Raw genomic sequence first — 19,127 nt, forward strand, 5'->3', positions numbered from 1 at the left:
CACAGCCACCCAGCTGAAACTTGTATTTTGGGCCACTGCGACCTTACAGAACTTCGAAATTAAAATAATGGCCATCTGGCCTCCAACTGCACTGTCTACCATCTATTTATATCCATAGACAGTCATACAATGCAATACCCTGGAATTCTAGTTGGTCCGTAAGGTGACACTGGACCTCTTTTTCCTGATAAATCCTGTTGGCATCTAAAGTGCCACTGGACTCAGACCTGCTGTTCTACTGCAGACCAACACGGCCACCCACCTTAAAAACTTATGATAAACCCTCTTGGCCTCTAAGGTGCTACTGGACCCAGAGTTTCTCTACATGAGACGTTTTACAGGAGGACGCTCAAATGAAGGAAGATGCAATGTTAGCTGGGAAGGATAGTTTAAAAATACAGAGCTGAAGGCTCTGTCAATTTCACCTCTCTACAGGAGGGTAGTTTTAAAAGACAGAGCCTGCAGAGATTGCTTCTCAGAGGGTTTGTTCATTTCATCTTTGCCTCCCCAAGAGGAGGTGAAATTGACAGCCTTCTGGGAGGCGAAGATGAAATGAACAAACCCTCTGAGGAGTGATCTCTGCCAGCTCTGTCTTTTTGAACTACAGTCCTGTAGAGAGATGAAATTGACAGAGCCTTCAGCTCTGTCATTTTAAATTACGCTTCCTGCCTAACATTGTTTCCCTTCATTTGAGCTTCCTCCTGGAAGATGTCTTGTGTAGAGAGACACAGTCCTGCTTTTCTACCAGAGACCAACACTGCCAACCACCTAAAAAAATCCCGTTAAATCCTGTTGACCTCTAAGGTGCCACTGGACTCACTTCTGCTATCCTAACACAGACCAACACAGCTACCAATCTATTTATATTATTAATGTCATTTACAGTCCGCCTTTCTCACTGAGACTCAAGGTCGATTACATAGTAGGAGATTAGTCCAATCAGTATCAAGTACATTTCCATACAGTACCAAGGACATTTCCATAAACAATGCCATAGGGTAAGTAGATACAAGCTTAAAAGTCTTTGCAAGAATCCCATATAGAGTAGAAAGAGTACTGAAGCTGAACATAATCTATTCTAGGACTAGAGCCAGTTTGGTGTAGTGGTTAAGAGCACGGGACTCTAATCTGGTGAGCTGGGTTTGATTCCCCACTCCTCCACTTGAAGCCAGCTGGGTGACCTTGGGTCAGTCACAGCTCTCTCAGAGCCCTCACAGTCCCACCCACCTCACAGGGTGTTTTGTTGTGGGGATAATAATAACATACTTTGTAAACCGCTCTGAGTGGGCTTTAAGTTGTCCTGAAGGGCAGTAGATAAATCTATCATCATCATCGTTATTATTATAGGACTAACATTAGACAATTCTAGGACTAACGTTAGACCACCTAAAAAAATCTTGTTGTCCCGTAGGGGCCACTGGACTCAGCCGTGCTGTTCTCCCGCAGACCAACAACCCCCCCCCAAAAGTGCGCGTTCCGAACGGGATGACCACGCACTTTGCGCGCTTTCGCCCCGGGCTGCCCACGCGGCCAAGGATGCGCGGCGCCTCATGCCTGGCTCCCTCCCGCATCCTTCCCCACCTTCTGCCAAAAAGGGGGCGGTCCTCGAAGGCGGCCGGCGGCCAATGAGCGGGGTGGGGCCGAGGCGCGCGGCCAATGGGAGCGGCGGAGGGAGGCGGCGCCGGGGCGGGCGCCGCAGCCCTCCCTCCGCGGCAAGGTAGCCGCCGGCTGGCTGCTAACAATAGGGGCGGCGCGCGGGGAGCAGGTCCGGGCTGGCCTCGGAGAGGCGCGCGGGGAAGGGAGCGCAGCGCAGCGCAGCGCCGCCGGCCGCAGCAGGAGCCCCGCAGCCGGTGAGTGCGGGCGCGGCGGCCACCCGGAGGGGCTCGGCGCGTCGCCGGGGGATCGCGGGCGCCCTTGCCCCGGGCGAGCCCGAGCGGCCGAGCCGCCTCCCGCGCTGGGTTGGTTGGCCAAGTTTGCTGCGGGGAGCCGTGCACGCACAGCCGGGCCGGCGGGGGAGTTGGCCGGCGCGGTGGCGGGGACGAGGCTGGCTGCCTTCGGGGCGGCGGGGGCGGCGGCGCCGGGCGGCCTCTCGCTCGCGTTTGCATTGCAGAGTCGCGGGGAGGGAGCCGCGCGGCGGGCGGCGGGAGGAGAAGGGCAAGGGCAAGGGTCGGGCCCGGGAGCACCTTCGAGGCCGACCAGGTGGCCGAGGCGGTGCGTTGCCTGGGTCTGCCTAAGGATATAAATAGATGGAGGCGGTGCAGTCGGAGGCCGGGGGGCCGCTGCTTTAATGCTGGAATTCTGGGGGGTCGCGATGGCACAGAATGCAAATTTGGGGGGTGGGTGCTGTTGGTCGGCAGTAGAAGAGCAAGATTCGGGTCCGGAAGCACCTTAAAGACCAGGTAGATTTCCAGGGGGAGCAAGATTTGAGTCCAGTAGCACCTTAAATATCAACTCGATTTCCAGGCAGAGCAAGATTCAAGTCCAGTAGCACCTTAAGGATCAACTAGATTTCGGTGGGGGGGGGGGAGATTTGAGTCCAGTAGAACTAGCACCTTAAGGATCAACTAGATTTCGGGGGGAGGGAGATTTGAGTCCAGTATAACTTAGTTGAGTCCAGTTGAACTTAAAGATCAACTCGATTTCCAGGTAGAGCAAGATCTGAGTCCGGTAGCTCCTTAAAGATCAACTAGATTTCCAGGGGGAGCAAGATTTGAGTCCAGTACCACCTTAAGGATCAACTAGATTTCCAGAGGCAGCAAGATTTGAGTCCAGTAGCACCTTAAAGATCAGCTAGATTTCCAGGCAAAGCAAGATCTGAGTCCAGTAGCTCCTTAAAGATCAACTAGATTTCCAGGGGGAGCAAGATTCAAGTCCAGTAGCACGTTAAAGATCAACTAGATTTCCAGAGGGAGCAAGATTTGAGTCCAGTAGCTCCTTAAAGATCAGCTAGATTTCCGGGGGTGGGGGTGGGATTTGAACCCAGTAGCACCTTAAAGACCAACTAGATTTCCAGGTTGTGTGCTTTTGAGAGTCAGAGCTCCTTTGAAGGGGGCTTGACTGTCGAAAGCTCATACCCTGGAAATCTAGTTGGTCTCTAAGGTGCTACTGGACCCGAATCTTGCTCTTCTACTACAGACCAACACCTCTACCCACCTGAAACTATTTCCAGATAGAAGTATGTAGGGTTGTTCTTTAAGGTGCTATTAGACCTGAATCTTGCACTTCTACAGCAGACCAACACAGCTACCCATGTGAAACTATCATGCTGAATTGCATTGCATGTACCTGTCTAGAGATGTAAATAGATGTAGGTACTGAATTTGAGGTCACCACTTGAATTCTGTAGTTCTGGAGGGCCACGCTGGCACAAAATACAAGCAGAATCTAAAAACTGGCCACTATTTGTTACCAGGCGGTCTTTCTGGAATGCCTTTTTTCCCTTCCTCCCCAAGTATTTTTGGGTGATGGATAAGAGGAGATAAGCAAGGTTCCCCTTCTGAGCTGATCTGTTGCTCTGCTGGTGGGGCATACAACAGAGAAGATTGAGCTCCACCTCCTGTCCCAGTATATGACCAGGGTTGAGGACTTGCTCAAACCCTGACATGTTTTGATGCTGTCAGATGAGGGAGCCTGCCTCTGTCTTCCTTCTACTCACCTCCTCGTTTGGAAATGAATACATGATGTCCCACAGTTTTTAAGCCAGTCTAGTTCCGTGCGCCTTGTGTGTGTTGTGGCGGTAGTTTCAGTGGGCGTCTCTCCAGATACTTCTGGCTCATTTGTTCAGGAATGAATGGGCGGGGGCGGGGAGGGGGAGCTTTTCAAGATGTTATTTATTTTTAATTTTTATTTATGTTATTTATATTCCGCCTTTCTCGCTGAGACTCAAGGCGGATTACACAGTGTAGTACAATTAGTGGCAAGGACAAGGGCAGGCATTTCCATACGGTGTCAAGGACATTTCCATAAACAGCGTCATAGGGTAAATGAATACAGTTTCAAGAACATTTCTTTCTCCCCCCCTTTTTTTAATTATTCAATTTTAGAACTGTAACAATAATCCAACAACAAATCAATATAATACATTGCATTTACAAATATTAACACAGTGCTTCAACTTTAATACATCAACAATGAGTGGTGTGAAGAGGGAGGTTGCATATCTCTTGCTTCTGTGAAGAGTGTTTCCATAAACAATGTCATGGGGTAAAAGAATATAAGTTTACAAAGATATAGTATTAGCAAGGATCCAGTATGGGGTTGAGGAATTGCTGAAACAGAACATAATCAATTCTAGGACTTACATTGAACAACATAAAGCACAGGTAGGATGTAGGGGTACATATTTAAAGCAACAGATAATATGTAAGGCAACATAATGGTGAAATCTATGGTTTCTAACTCATTAGCGAAACATCTGGGATCCCTTTCCTACAGTACCACCCTCTTCGCTGAGAAAAAAGGCCTTTTTGAATAAATGAATTGAATGGGGAAAAAAAGATGTGTGCATTGGGCTGTTAAGATGGCAATTTTGTACCAAATTTCTGCTTGCTTCCTTAATTTGTCGTCTTACTTGTTTTATGCTGCAATATAACTTAAATTACTCTGAGACAGTAGGTCCGGATTTAAATTTTGTGCATTGTAGGGAACAGAAGGAAACAGTTGCTTTAAACGTGAAGGTGCTTGGTCTGTTGAGATTGTCTGTTCAGACTGGAGAGGCTATCCGGGATCTCAGGTGGAGGTCTTTCACATCACCTGCTATCTGGTCCTTTTAACCGGAGATGCCAGGAATCGAACCTGGGACCTTCTACATGCCAAGCAGATGCTCTTCCACTGAGCCACAGCCCCTCTCCATGGCTCTCCAAGATCTCAGGCAGAGGTCTTTCACATCACCTATACCCTAATCTTTTTTAGCTGGAGATACTGGGGATTGAACCTGGAACCTTTTGTATGCCAAGAAGATGCATTACCACTGATCCTTAGCTCCTCCTCAAAGGGGACAAAGCAAAACTGTACTGGATGAGTGGGTGTGGGGAAAGACAGCATCACCTCCAGTTAACATGAGCATCACCTCCAATTAACATGCCTTTCCATTAGCATGGGGTGTTTTGAAGCCTGGTTGCACATTCATGAACCGTTAGTACAGGTTGCCCTAAGTTTGCTCTCTAACCCTTGCACACTAATTAAAATAGTTGCACACTGGTTAAAAGATACAGAGGAGTTAGCCGTGTTAAAAGGATGCCTTTACCGTACATGTTTCATATATTCTCAGTGGGGATTCAGGACTCAAATTGTGCCGAAGGTGATTCGGATCTGCAGGCGTATCCCTTGAGGACTTTGCCGTCCGGTGATGAAATGTACGAATGAGCCATTGTCAACGGGACGTCTCTTTATGACCCATGTGTTTCACGTGCAGTATTTTCTCAATGGAGTCTGTCCCCGTGTTCAGGCTGCTAGCTATCAAGTGATGTATGAACCCAGACATAATAGGGCTGGTGGTGTAATTGGGACCTGTGAAAGCAGGCAGAGTTCTAGAACGAGACACCATGATAGGCTGGCTGAGCGAATACGGTATTGTGTAGGGGGTGGATTTCTCGAGTGCAGCAGTATGGAAGCCGAGCACATGGCTTTTGCTTGTCCCCGTGTCTTCAGTGGAAAAAGATCACAGCTAGAAGGCTTTGGAAAAGCATCCGATCCCTGGGGAGCAAGCAGCGCTGTCTAGAGAGAGCAATAGTCTGAACTGATAGAAACCACACTCACCAGGGGCCCTTGTGGACAGCACAGGAAAAAAGCCTGGTTTTCTCCCTGCTGATTAGTTTGTGTGCAGAATAGCCCGCGGCTGGTTTATCTCCTGCTACAGCTTCTGTAAAGAGCCGAGAATCCAGAGTCCAGCTCCTTTGTTTGGTTAATTGAGAAGCGCTCGGGTGATTGAATTGTCTTGAAAGTGGAGGGTAGGAGAATGTGTGGGTGGCTTGTGATAGGTCGGCGGTGGCTGGAATGTTCCTGGGAAAGATTGCAAATTGAGTTGAATTCCGGAGGGGTACTTGGTTGCACGCAAAACACCAAAGAGTCTCCCGGCACCTTAAAAAACCCACAAATATTTATCACGAGTCTGCCAAAGTGGGTTCTGTGGAAAGTGCCCGCCGTTCGGCTTATGCTGCCATAAATGTGCTAGTTTTGAAGATGCTGCAGGAATCTGCTTTGCTTTGTTTTTGGCGTGGGGTTGTCTTTGCCCAGAAGTCTGTGGAAGCCCCTGCCCCTTCATAGAAGCACTGGAAATCAGGAAGCAATATATATATATATATTAGGAAGCAATATATACTGCAATATAGATCCTGCCTTTTTCCCTCGGAAGGCAGCTCTCGACGGTTACATTAGCTTTCATTCTGAAAGCTATGTTAAGAGACTTTTTTTTATTGAAAGCATTATTTGTAATCTATCGGCGCAAAGTGTGAGGATGTGATCTTTGTTATCTTTAATGGACTTCCATCTAATATCATCATCTTCAAATGCATTTTGCCTGCCCCGGTCGTGTTCTGCGCATCTCAGCATGATTTGATCTGGGCAGGGGGGGTGCGGGTTGTGTTGAGTTTTTTAAAAATAATGTCAATGTCTATCAGATAATTATCCTTCCTTGCTCTGAAGAGTTCTCCCCACCTTCATTTTGCCCTCTGAAAATCCTGCAAGGAAGGTAAGGCAGAAAGAAAGAGCAGCTGTCCCAAGATTGCCCAGTGAACATCTTTTTGCTGAGTACCAAACTACACATGATAGCAACCACGGTTCCATCTTGTACTCACCGCTGTCATTTTGGAAGCATTTGTAGTTCTTTTCAAATTGTCACGAGTCCCTGATCTGTAGCAGGCACATGATTTGGTGGTCCCCAGAGCGCTTGTTTCCCCCTTCACCTTATGGAGCCCAAACAGCCACCATTGCTGTTTCGGCGTCTGAAAAGGTGCGGGGGGGGGAGGGGTTTGACTTGGGTTTCAGCACTCAAACCGCTACACTACACCAGTCGGTTACAGGATTCTGGGCTTCTGACAGACGACAGCATTTTCAAAAGGGACTTTGAAACACACACTCCATCATTTCCTGTGTGTCTTGTGAACAGAGAGACTGCTGAATTGCAACTGATAACGAAGCTCGAGACAATACATCCACCTGGACTGAATCAAGACATAAGCTTCCTGTCTCATTACCTGTGCTGATTTATCAGCACCCTCTACCCCTCTGCATACTCCACCCTATTCAATTACGCCTGCCTTTGTTATTCACCGGCTATTATCATTTGGCTTCTACAGTCACTCCACTCTCCAAGACATAAGGATAGGTGGGCTCACATTCTAGCTGTATCTGAAGAAGTGAGCTGTGGCTCATGAAAACTTATACCCTACTGCAAAATTTTTGTTAGTCTTTTAGGTGCTACTGGACTCTTGCTCTTTTCTACTCCTGCAGACAAACATGGCTACCCATCTTGTGAACATGTGTGAATGAGTGGCAGAATGCGAGAATAAATGCTGAAGGTGGTCGGGTTCTAGCCTTGGATCTCAGCACCTTCTCTTAATTAGAGCCAGAGCAGGAAAATTCATAGCCCTTGGAGAGTTGCTGCCACCCGGAGTCCATAGCACCGATGAGATCAGCGCTATGACTGGATGTGAGCTTCCTCTGTGCTCGGTATAGTATGGGAAATCTCAGTTTTTAATGATGGAGGGCAGGAAGGTGGATTCATTTTTGTGATGTATTCCTCTGACACCGCTGGACAGATTTTCTGCAACTCTGCTGCATTATTGATTTATAACCTCATTATTTGCGCACACTTTTCTCCAAGAAGTTCCATGTGGTGGTCCATCTGTCCTACCCATATGAGTAAGGTTAGAGTTGGGGCCGCTCCCCAGGTTTCTCCCTGAACTTCCTGGACGAGTCGAGTTTGAACAAGTTCCCCCAATCCTTTTATTAAAGCTGTCTAAACAAGTGATTAGTTCATAGGGTCACTATAACTTAATTCATAGGGTTGCAATAAGTTGGAAGGGACTTGATCATAGAATCCTAGAATTGGAAGGGGCCATACAGACCATCTAGTCCAGCCCCCTGCCCAGTGCAGGATCAGCCTAGAGCATCTCTGACAAATATTCATCCAGCCTCTTCTTGAAAACTGCCAGTGAGGGGGAGCTCACCACCTCCCTAGGCAGCTGATTCCACTTTTGAACTACTCTGACCTTGAAAAAGTTCTTCCTAATATCCAGCCGGTACCTTTGTGCATGTAATTTAAGCCCATTGTTTCGGGTCCTACCCTCTGCTGCCAACTGGAACAGCTCCCTTCCAGATGTTGCGCAGGCTCTGAGTTTTTCCCTCTAGCAAAGTGGAGCTAGTCATGGTCTACCTCACAGGGCTGTTGTGGTCATGAATACAATAATCTTATTGTGGGGGGGAAGGCTTGTTCAGATTGGAAACTGGCCTCTAACTTGTATGATTGGTCTCAGTCACGCAGTGTATTGGTTTAAAGTGTTGGACTCAGATTAGGGAGAGCTGGGTTAAAAGAATTTGCTCGGCTGTGAAGTTTGCAGGGCGCCTGTCTCTTTCAGCTTGACCCACCTAGAGGGTTGTTGTGAGGATAATAATAATAATTATAATAACATTCAGTTTACATACTGCCCTTCAGGACAACTTAACACTCACTCAGAGTGGTTTACAAAGTGTCTTATCCTCACAACAATCACCCTGTGAGGTGGGTGGGGCTGAGAGAGCTCTGAGAGAGCTGTGACTGACCCAAGGTCACCCACTTGGTTTCAAGCAGAGGAGTGGGGAATCAAACCCGGCTCTCCAGATTAGAGTCCTGCCGCTCTTAACCACTACACCAAACTGGCTCTTAAATTGTGGAAAACTCGCATGTCCTTATGCACATGAATTAATGGAGTTTTTTTAAAAGCCATTTCACAAAGAAACAAGTGGTGTAGTGGTTAGAGTACACACTAAACGAAGGAGGAAATTCCTAAGAGACCACTAATACAATCATGAAGATTGTCTCAGTATAAAGAAAATACAATTTATAGGTCAAACCAAGTATAGCAATATTTTGGTCAAAATGTATGTAATAATGTAATATCCTTCTACTACAATTGAGCAATGGTTTGTTCATAGCATAGTGGTTAGAGTGGCTGATTAGGATCTGAGAGGCCCACGTTTGAATCCTGGCTCGGCCATGGAAGCTCACTGGATGCTCTTGGGCCAGTCAGCCTAACCTACCTCGCAGGGTTGCTGTGGGGAGAAAATAGAGAGGAGAATGATGTAAGCCACTTTGAGGAAAGTAGAGTATAAATGAGAGAAACAAGTAAATGAAGCAAATACATTTTCCCAGAAAATTGGCCTGGGAAATGCCAGCATCAAGTGATAGACCACAGGGACTCTGCCTGGTAAAGGAGACCGCTGAAGCATACGACATGTTTGCGACAGCTTTTCGGCAGGGGGGCTGAATCTTGTTTGGTACGATGCCTGTCAGATGCAATTCCCTTGCTAAAGACGATGGCCAAAGTTCCGCCGTTGTTAGAATCACCCCGGAGAAAACTGGCTCCCATGTGCGCCTCGGATGCTACATAACTGAATTGTTCGTGGTGACAAGCTTTCTCAGCCCAGTTTTCCTTAGTGGTTAATGCAGCGTTCCCGTCGTCAGTTCTTTTATTTGTAATTTTGTTTTAAGAAAAGTGGAAAAAGCGTACACAAATTGTACATGGGGTGTATTCAGCAGTTAGCGCTCCAAACCAAATTCCGGTGTATTTACTGGCGGTAAAATGTCACCCCCACAGCCAAAAAATTGTGATGGAAGAAGGCCGTGACATGTAGCCCATCAAATGGCACTTAACAGTGCAGTCCTATGAAGATCCAAAAGAGTTAGCCGTGTTAGTCTGTAGTTGCAAAATAGTAGAGAGTCTGGTGGCACCTTTAAGACTAACCAACTTGATTGTAGCATAAGCTTTCGAGAACCACAGCTCTCTTCGTCAGATCTGACGAAGAGAGCTGTGGTTCTCGAAAGCTTATGCTACAATCAAGTTGGTTAATCCTAAACAGAGTTATTCAACGGGCTTAGATTGGAGTAACTCTGCTTAGGATTGCACAGTAAGTCTTTGGAAGGGTGGGGGGAGGATTTCTGCCAATTCCCTCCTTCCACTGCAGACCCCGCCATGCTTTTTGTGGGTTTGCTCTCCCCCTAGAAAAATTTTAGTGGTTTGCATTGAGAGGGGGAAGCGAGAGTTTAGTTCTCAGAAGTCCAAGGATAATTGGATATGAACTGTTCTGTTTGCAATATCCAGAACTATTTCAAACATTTATCATTATTAATCTCTAATGTTTTTGGTATTTGTGAGTTTATTTCTCTATGCTAAGCAAATACTTGGCTGTGGTGAGGAAAATATTCTCCAGTGAGGCCTGCTGTTCATGCCAACCTGCTGTCAGTTATGATATGACTGCAGTTCTTTCCTGGATTGGCTTTTCTTTGCAATAACTCGTGGGACATTTTTTGAACCAAATATGTTGCATCAGCTTGGATTTCTTAAAAAAGTACCCAGGTCCATGGCCAGGATCACCTCCTCTAGCTGTATGCCTCATCCTTCTGCTTAAAAATCATTAAGGGCGGATTCCGTTTTTCTAAAATAAAAAAATCACTAATATCAACATAAAATGAATTGGTGTCAAGTCAGTAGAAACAAACTGCAATGCAAAATAAACCTGACAGTTTAACCTAGTGTAACCTAGATCCAGAGGAGTTAGCCGTGTTAGTCTGTAGTAGCAAAATAGTAAAGAGTCCAGTAGCACCTTTAAGACTAACCAACTTTACTGTAGTATAAGCTTTCGAGAACCACACGTCTCTTCGTCAGATGCGTCGTCTTAATTTTAATTTAATTTATTATATTTATACTCCGCCCTCCCTGCTTTCGCAGGCTCAGGGCGGATAACAAATACAAACATGTTTAAAAACATTTAAAAACATTAAATAATACATTTAAAAACATTTAAAAACATTAAATATAACAATTCATGCTGCCCAGTGGTTCATACATGCCTCTGTGTTTGCATAGGGGTGATGGTTTAACCCCCCCTTCACGGGGGGGGGCGGGCACTGCCCGGCGTTAGCCATATGCCTGGCGGAATAGCTCTGTCTTACAGGCCCGGCGAAATGCAAGCAAATCTTGCCGGGCCCTTGTCTCGCAAGACAGAGCACTCCACCAGGTCGGGGCCAGGACTGAAAAGGCCCTGGCCCTGGTCGACGCCAGGCGGGCCTCCCTAGGGCCAGGGACACTTAAAAGATGTTTTCCGCCAGAGCGGAGAGTCCTCCGGGGCTCATATGGTGAGAGACGGTCCCTCAGATACGTCGGTCCCAGTCCGCGTAGGGCTTTGTAGGTTAACACCAAAACCTTGAACCTGATTCGGTACTCCACTGGCAGCCAATGCAGCTGGCGTAGCACCGGTGTAATATGCTCCCACACCGGTGCTCCAGCAATGACCCGCGCTGCTGCATTCTGTACCAGCTGTAACCGCCGGATCAGGCCCATGGGAAGCCCAGCGTAGAGCGCGTTACAGTAATCTTAAGGTGCTACTGGACTCTTTACCTAGTGTAACAGAAAACCATAAAAAACAGCAGTAGTACAAAAGACCTCCTCCCGCTTGAGCGCATGTACACACAAGTGCGACAGTGTCAATATACCACAATCCCACCCCCAAATAAAACCTGGCTCAGAATAAATCCACTTTGAGGAATCAGTCCCAATCAAAGTCCTTCTAGAAGAGAATTGTATTTTTTGATCTCTGGCCAAACTGCCGACGAGCAGGCCACTCAGATGCCTTGGGGAAGGTGATTCCGGTCGAAGGGGCCACCACAGAGAAGGCCCTGTCCTGCATGTCTACTAGTCTTACCTCCAGCAGAGTTGGCACAAGGAAGAAGGCTAGTTTCAGAAGATCTTAAAGCTATGGGCAAGTTTATATAAGCACAGGATGTCCTTTAGGTGGCTTGTTCCTTCCTATCTGCCTATCAAGTTTGGTAGCCATGTTAGTCTGCAGGAGTAGAAAAGAGCAAGAGTCTAGTAGCACCTATAAGACTAACAAAATTGGTGGTAGGGTCTGAGTTTTCATGGGCCACAGCTCCCTTCTTCAGATACAGCTAGAATGTAAGTCCATCTGTCCTTATATCTTGGAGAGTGGAGTGATTTCAGATGTCGAATGACAACAGCAGGCATGATTGAATAGGGTGGGGTATGCAGAGGGGTGGTGAGTGTGGAGAAATCAACATTGGTAATGAGACAGGAAGCCAATATCTTGATTCAGTCCAGGTGGATGCATTGTCTTGAGCCTCGCCATCAGTCGCAATTCAGCAGTCTCTCTTTCTAATGTCCATTTGAAATTCCCCTGCAGGATAACTGCTACTTTTAGGTCAGCAACTGAATGTCCTGGAAGGTTAAAATGTCCCCCCACTGGTTTTTGGATGTTGTGGTTTCGGATGTCAGACTTCTGTCCATTAATTTTTTGTCGAAGGAACTGTCCAGTTTGTCCAATGTAGAGGGTGGAACGGCATTACTGACATGTGATGGCATAAATCACATTGGAGAATGAGCAGGAATATGAAACTGAAAGGGCACGGCTGATGTTGTTGGGTTGTTGGCTTTTTATTAGAATCTTTTGCACTAACGCAGAAGTTCAGGTCGTAATTGGGGCAGGCGTTTCAAACTGGCGTACTGTGAAGAAGCTGGTGTTGCAAAAAATGAATGCATTTGGCTTCTGTGAGCGAAACATAGAGGAGGCTGCCTACTGCACATCTGTGTGATTCAGTGCTCGGGTCTACTCTCATCCCATTCCAAAAGTAAACCTCGTTATAAGTCGGCCTCTGGTTTTAATTCAGAAAATGTGCCTCAGCAACCAGAAGTTTGAACATTGTTCGGTTAGCAGGAATGTGAGAGCAAGCAGCAGTCAGGATTAATATATTTAATCACGCAGATTCATAATTTGTTTTAGGTTATGGAGCTATTTTTCTCCTTTTTTGTGAAAGGAAATAAATTTGTGACCTGGAAAGTGATATAAAGAGACGTCTTGGTGTGGTGGAAATACTCATTTCCTTCACAGACCACAGAACTGATTAACCCTTGCTGGCAAATCTGAATTTCTTGCTGTTTTAGAGGGTTTGGTGAATGGACTCCTGATGCCAAGGGGGTTTAGATTGGCAGCCCCTGCAAACCGCAAGCCTGAGACATTACTGAGTTTGGCTGTTCCCCTCATCTTCAAAAGTGTGTGTGTGTTATGTGCCATCAAGTCGCCTCTGACTTATGGCGACCCTATGAAGGAAAGACCTCCAAAATGTCCTATCATTAACAGACTTGCTCAGATCCTGCAAACTGGAGGACGTGGCTTCTTTTATTGAGTCACGCTATCTCGTTTTAGGTCTTCCTCTTTTCCTATTGCCTTCCACTTTTCCTAGCATTATTGACTTTTCCAGAGAATCTCGTCTTCTCATGATGTGACCAAAGTACGATAGCCTCAGTTTTGTCATTTTAGCTTCTAAGGAGAATTCAGGCTTGGTTTGATCTGGTACCCACTTATTTGTCTTTTTGACCTTCCATGGTATCTGCAAAACTCTCCTCCAGCGCATTTCAAATGAAACATTTTTCTTCCAAAGTACCATGGCAGATAAAAGTCTAATGCAAAAAGAAAAAAAATCCTATCTTTTTTGCTTTATTTAGTTTTTGTTCTAAAATAATTGCCTTAAAAATGGTTATACTGGCAATTAGTTTGATAAGAGAATGCTCAATGCGGGTATACACTTACTTCCCCGTGCCGTTAATTAATTTTGTATGCATCTTTCTCTGTCTTCACCATCTCTGTGTAAGACTTGAATTAACAATTCCCTTTTGGAGATCTTGCTCGGAACTAGAATCTCTTTGACCACCTCCAAGGAATTGGTCCCTGAAATCAGAGCTGGTTTGCTTCATCTTTGTGTGGGGTTTTCTTTTAAAAAAGAAAAGGATAGAATTTCTGTGATCCACCGACATATATTAAATTTACAAGAGTATCTCTGCTCAGAATTTCTTAGCAGATAAGGCATAATTTGCACGTGTTAAGCGATTCTGCTCCTTTGCTTTAAGATAAGCCTCACTAGGTCAGACCAAAGGCCACCTAGCCTAGTGCGTGAGCCACACATCCTTAGACATTGTGTGGCCGTTTATCGTTTTCTGGAACAGAGAAAAACAGGGTGAATGATTGCAATAGCCAATGTGTGGCTCCCAGTCACTGTTCTTTGCAAGAATCCCACTGCCTACTGTTGGTCCAATAGTCTACGTTCTGCCCATCTCCTTCTTTCAATATTTTTATCCCTCCCTCTCTTCAAGGAGCTTGGGGCAGCATGGACAGTTCCCCCCTCCTCCATTTTATTGTCACACCAACCCTCTGAGGTAGGTTAGGCTGAGCGAGAGTGACTGGCTAAAGGTTGTCTGGTGAGCTTCCAGGTAGTGTGGGGACATCCCAGATAAATGCCTGGAGGAAGCGTCCATGCGTATGCTTTCCCCCATGACTGGAGGTGGTGGCTCTGTCACAAGTCTCAGGGAAGGGATATTTCCTCCCTGTGCAAGTGGTATACTTGTGAGTTCATGCACAGGCAAGGCAGCCTGCTCACACCTGGTCTTCCTCCTCATATTCAGTGTAGATGGGTCATATGTACACGACTCCTGTCTGAGCTGTAACTGCTAGGCCACACTATATCTCCAGGATCTGGTTCCAGTAGCACCTCAAAGACAAACAAGATTTCCAAGGGATGAGTTTTCAAGAGTCAAAGCCCCATTCTTTCAATAAAGGAGAGTATCTTCAGATATGAGAGAGTCAAAGCTCCTTTCTTCCTGTATCTGATGAAGGGAGCTTTGACTGTCGAAAGCTCATATGTTGGAAATCTAGTTGGTCTTTAGGGTTCTATTGGACCTGGATCTTGCTCTTTGACTGCAGACCAACATGGCTACCCACCTGACACTTGATCTTATAACTCTCCTCAAGGATTCCCATGGTCAGGGTGGCATAGGGGTTAGAGAGTCGGACCAGTATCTGGGAGAACCAGGTTCGAATTCCCCACTCTGCCATGGAAGCTTGCTGGGTGACCCTTGGGCCAGTTACTGTCAGCCTAACCTACCTCACAGGGCTGTTGTGAAGGGAAAATGTTGTAAGCTGCTTTGGCTTTCCATTGGGGAGAAAGGGGAGGTATAAATGATGTAAATAAATACAAATCTCTCTCTGATCAAGGTGTTATAAGGAGGAGGCAGCCTGGTTTGAGTTCCTTGATGTTTCTGTCTGCCTTGGCAATGAGCCTAGTTTATCTAAGAGGGAGAAAATTTTATTGGGGGCAGCCAATTCTTCCTTGAGGAATCAATCTGGACAGGTTGTGTGCGCACGTTTGGTGAGGAATTTTTGCTGCTTTTGGAAGGCCTTTAACCCCCTGCGGATATCTTCCCAAACAAAAACTTTAAACGGATTGTAAAGCAGAAAATGAAACGAGGCTCTTTTGTTGTCTTTTATGGGTCTCCTTTGAGGAATGAAAGTGTCTGTTTGCTTTCAGTAGCCTTTTCAATACATGCCCCCTGCTTGAAAGGGAAAATCCAATATAATTCTCTCTTTTTTACTGCCTACCTCCTTCTCTCTCCCCCCTGCCTGCTCTGTCCTCCATGCATAGCCCTCCCCTCTAATTTTTTCCTGCAACAGCCCTATGAGGTAGGTTAGTGCATGGTGGGGCAGGGACCTGAACCCAAGCTGTAGTCCAAGACCTTAACCACTAGGCAACACTACTTCACTTCAGCATCAAACTCATTGGGTGGCTTTTAGGACAAGGATCAAAATGTAAATGAAAATGGTGCCGTTTTCTTCCCTAAATGCTCAAGCGTCAGTCTCCTTATTTGGAAAATGGAAATATTGCTATGGCTACGGATATCCAGTCTAGATAGATGAGGATTTTGACTTTCCTAAAGCCTCCCAGAGAGTCTAAAGCAGAGGCCCGCCTCGCAGGAGTGTTGTAGAGAGGGTAATTGATGCAAAGCAGTTTATTAATACAAAGTTTTATTTTTAAAACCAGTTTTATTGCAAGCCCCAGCTCCTGATTTTCCAACGAACAGCCTCTTTCTGAAGGTCTGTGGAGAGCAGTCCTTCCTCCATCTCTGCCAACTTGCTGCTTATCCAAATTTCCATCTGGCTTTTTTTTGGAGGGGGGGGATTCTCTGCTTGATTTTGAAATTGCAAACCACAGAGGATTTCTCTTCCTCCACCTGTGAAGCAGGTGAGGCTGAGAGAGAGTGACTGGCGGAAGGTAACCCAGCGAGATTCATGACCGAGCAAGGATTCGAACCCTGGCCTCCGAGTTCCTAATCCTTTCACAGCACCCTGCAGGTGGCACAATAACTAGGTCCTCTGAGGTTTTGGATTGAGTCCCAGTCTCAAAGCCCCTGCTTGTGGATTACGCTTGAGAGAAAAGGACTGGTTTGGAGCTTGGCAGTTCTTTGATTTGGCAACACTTCATGCTGCAAAAATCTCGATGGGTCACAAAAAGGTGTCCTTTCACGACATTGGTGCCTCTGCTGTGACCTGAGCGACCCTGTTTCTCATGACAATTGCATTGGGGCTGCTGGTGTGTGTTCACACGTATCCTTTTATCCTGATAAAAATAATCCCTTATTCTTCTGCTTTGAACATTATTGAATTGCACTTCCCCTTTCCTTAGCTGATGCCAAAACTTTATGGAGTTCTTCTTCTCCATAAAGCTGCAGATTTACGGCCCGAACAAAGATGACCTTTCCTCTACAGATTTTTAATCAGACCCTGTGTTTTAGAGTCGTCAATTAATTTGGGCAATTTCAAAGTGGTCTTTTGATACTCTTTTTCCTTTTTTTAAAATAAAAGATGGCAATTACTCTCAGGACAAAATGAATCAAAGGTCACTTGAAACTGGAAGTTAACAAGAGCGCCTGCCTTCCCAGATGTCACACAATCTATGAATGTAACTGGTGGAGAGTGCCCTCAAGTCACAGCTGACTTAGGGCGGCCCCTGGTTTGAGTTTGAGGGAGGATGGCTCCGATAAAAACACCTCCTTCTAGACTGGCTGAATGCTGTCGAGGCAGCACGTCTTATTTCAGTGATTTATTTTTTGTAAAAATAACAAAACTAGAGCGAGACGACATCCGTGAAAAAAGTGGATTCTTGCAAGGCTGCCATCTGGCTGGTTTTTAATAGTGTCCCTTCCCATGTTTTTAAATTCTGAGTCAGTGGTAAGCCACATGTAGATTAATTTATCTATAGTGTTTTTATCCCACCACCCTTCCCTCTTCCAAGGAGAATGGGGTGTGGAATATGAGCTTCTGCCCATTCTTGCTTTTTTCTTATACCACTCATATGAGGTGGGCTACACTGACAGAATAGAGCCCCATGGCGCAGAGTGGTAAGCTGCAGTACCGCAGCCCAAGCTGTGCTCATGACCTGAGTTCGATCCTGGCGGAAGCTGGGTTCACATAGCCGGCTGAAGGTTGACTCAGCCTTCCATCCTTCCAAGGTTGGTAAAATGAGTACCCAGTTTCCTGGGGGTAAAGTGAAGATGACTGGGGAAGGCAATGGCAAACCACCCCGTAACAAAAAGTCTGCCTAGAAAACATCGTGATGCGACGTCTCCTCATGGGTCAGTAATGACTTGGTGCTTCCACAGGGGACTACCTTTACCTTTTTACACTGACAGAAGATGACTGGGCCAAGGTTGCTTAAAAAGTTTAAGGGAGGAGCTAGGGTTGCCAGCTCCAGGTCTGGAAATTTGGGGGATAGAGCTTGGAGGGGTGGGATTTTTGGGGGGAGGATCTCAGCATGTTATAATGCCACAGAGTCCACCCTCCAGAGCCGCCATTTTCTCCAGGGGAACTGATCTCTATGGTCTGGAAATCAATTGTAATTCCAGATGTCCAGCTACCATCTGGAGGCTGGCAACCCTAGGGGAAGCTGAGGGGGGAATTTGAACCCAAGACTCCCTGATCCTTGTCTGATACCCTCATGTAGTCCTGTGAGACAACCCTCCTCAAAATAACATGAGGTACAGATCCAGAGGAGTTAGCCCTGTAAGTCTGTAGTTGCAAAACAGTGAAGAGTCCAGTAGCACCTCTAATAGTGACCAACTTTATTGTAGCATAAGCTTTTGAGAATCACAGCTCTCTTCATCAGTTGCACTCTGAGGTACAGAGTGAGTGATGAGAGAGAGAGATACTTAAAAAGTAGGATTGCCCGCCTCGTCTGGAGATCTCCTGGAATTGCAACCGATCTCTAGCCTGCAGGGATCAGTTCTCCTGGAGAAAATGGTTGCTTTGGAGGGTGTACTCTATGGTCTTATACCCTAATGAGGTTCTTCTTTGGCATATGTAAGCATAACCTAGAATTATTCCAATGCAAATGTGATGTATTCATATAGGAAGCCCAGGTGCCGTCTTGTTGATCACTGCTGTTCTTCGATTCCTCTTCTCTTTTGATTCATAATGAATGAAACCTTGGAGTGTCACAAGGAGAAGTTTTATTGCTGACCTTGAGGGTCTCCGGTTAGCTTTTCATCCGTTTATTTGACTGCCTCCAGTTGATCTAGGGTTTTGACGAGAGGCACCCGGAAACTCCACCTGGCTTACTTTTGACCATTTCCCCCCCTGGCTTGCCTGGCTCAAAGACAAGCACACAGGTGTGCATTTTTATCAGCAAGTAACTAGATTGGAAGTAAAGATCAGGTGTGATTAGCAAAAACGGTTCTGTTCGAAATCACATTTTTAAAATTCACTTTTACCTTGGCTGCCCATTTCCAGTAAATTTATTGCAGGTCTTAAAGGCTAGCAATTTATAGAGAATGTATATGGAATTAAAGATTACGCTTTAGTCTGCCCTTGTGACTTTTATTCCAGAATCAGTGTTTTTTGTTACCTCAAGTTCAGCTCTGAACAAGAATATAGATATAGAGGTGGGTGGGTGGATAGATCGATAGATAGATAGATAGATAGATAGATAGATAGATAGATAGATAGATTGATTGATTGTACAGGGTCTTTTAAAAATGGGACATGCAGTAATATCACATTTAGTTAGGGTTTTTTTGTCCAACATGATGTCAGAC

The 19,127-nt window shown here is 46.0% G+C and overlaps 1 protein-coding gene and 1 non-coding gene across 3 annotated transcripts in view; one reads left to right on the forward strand and one right to left on the reverse strand.

The window, feature by feature from the left end:
• The first annotated feature begins 1,727 nt into the window (after positions 1 to 1,727).
• The window catches only part of PAK1 (p21 (RAC1) activated kinase 1), a 142,481-nt gene continuing 125,081 nt past the window's right edge, over positions 1,728 to 19,127 (forward strand). Inside the window, exon 1 of one of the 2 annotated variants that reach the window (XM_054974076.1) lies at positions 1,728 to 1,850. The gene's annotated coding sequence lies outside the window, so the exon portion shown is untranslated. The remainder of the gene's footprint in view (positions 1,851 to 19,127) is intronic. The other variant, XM_054974075.1, reaches the window with a different exon arrangement.
• Positions 4,774 to 4,845, reverse strand: TRNAA-GGC (transfer RNA alanine (anticodon GGC)). Its single transcript has one exon. It is a non-coding gene; the product is annotated as a tRNA-Ala (tRNA).

Source organism: Eublepharis macularius, chromosome 3 (assembly GCF_028583425.1).
Source record: "Eublepharis macularius isolate TG4126 chromosome 3, MPM_Emac_v1.0, whole genome shotgun sequence".
NCBI lineage: Eukaryota > Metazoa > Chordata > Lepidosauria > Squamata > Eublepharidae > Eublepharis > Eublepharis macularius.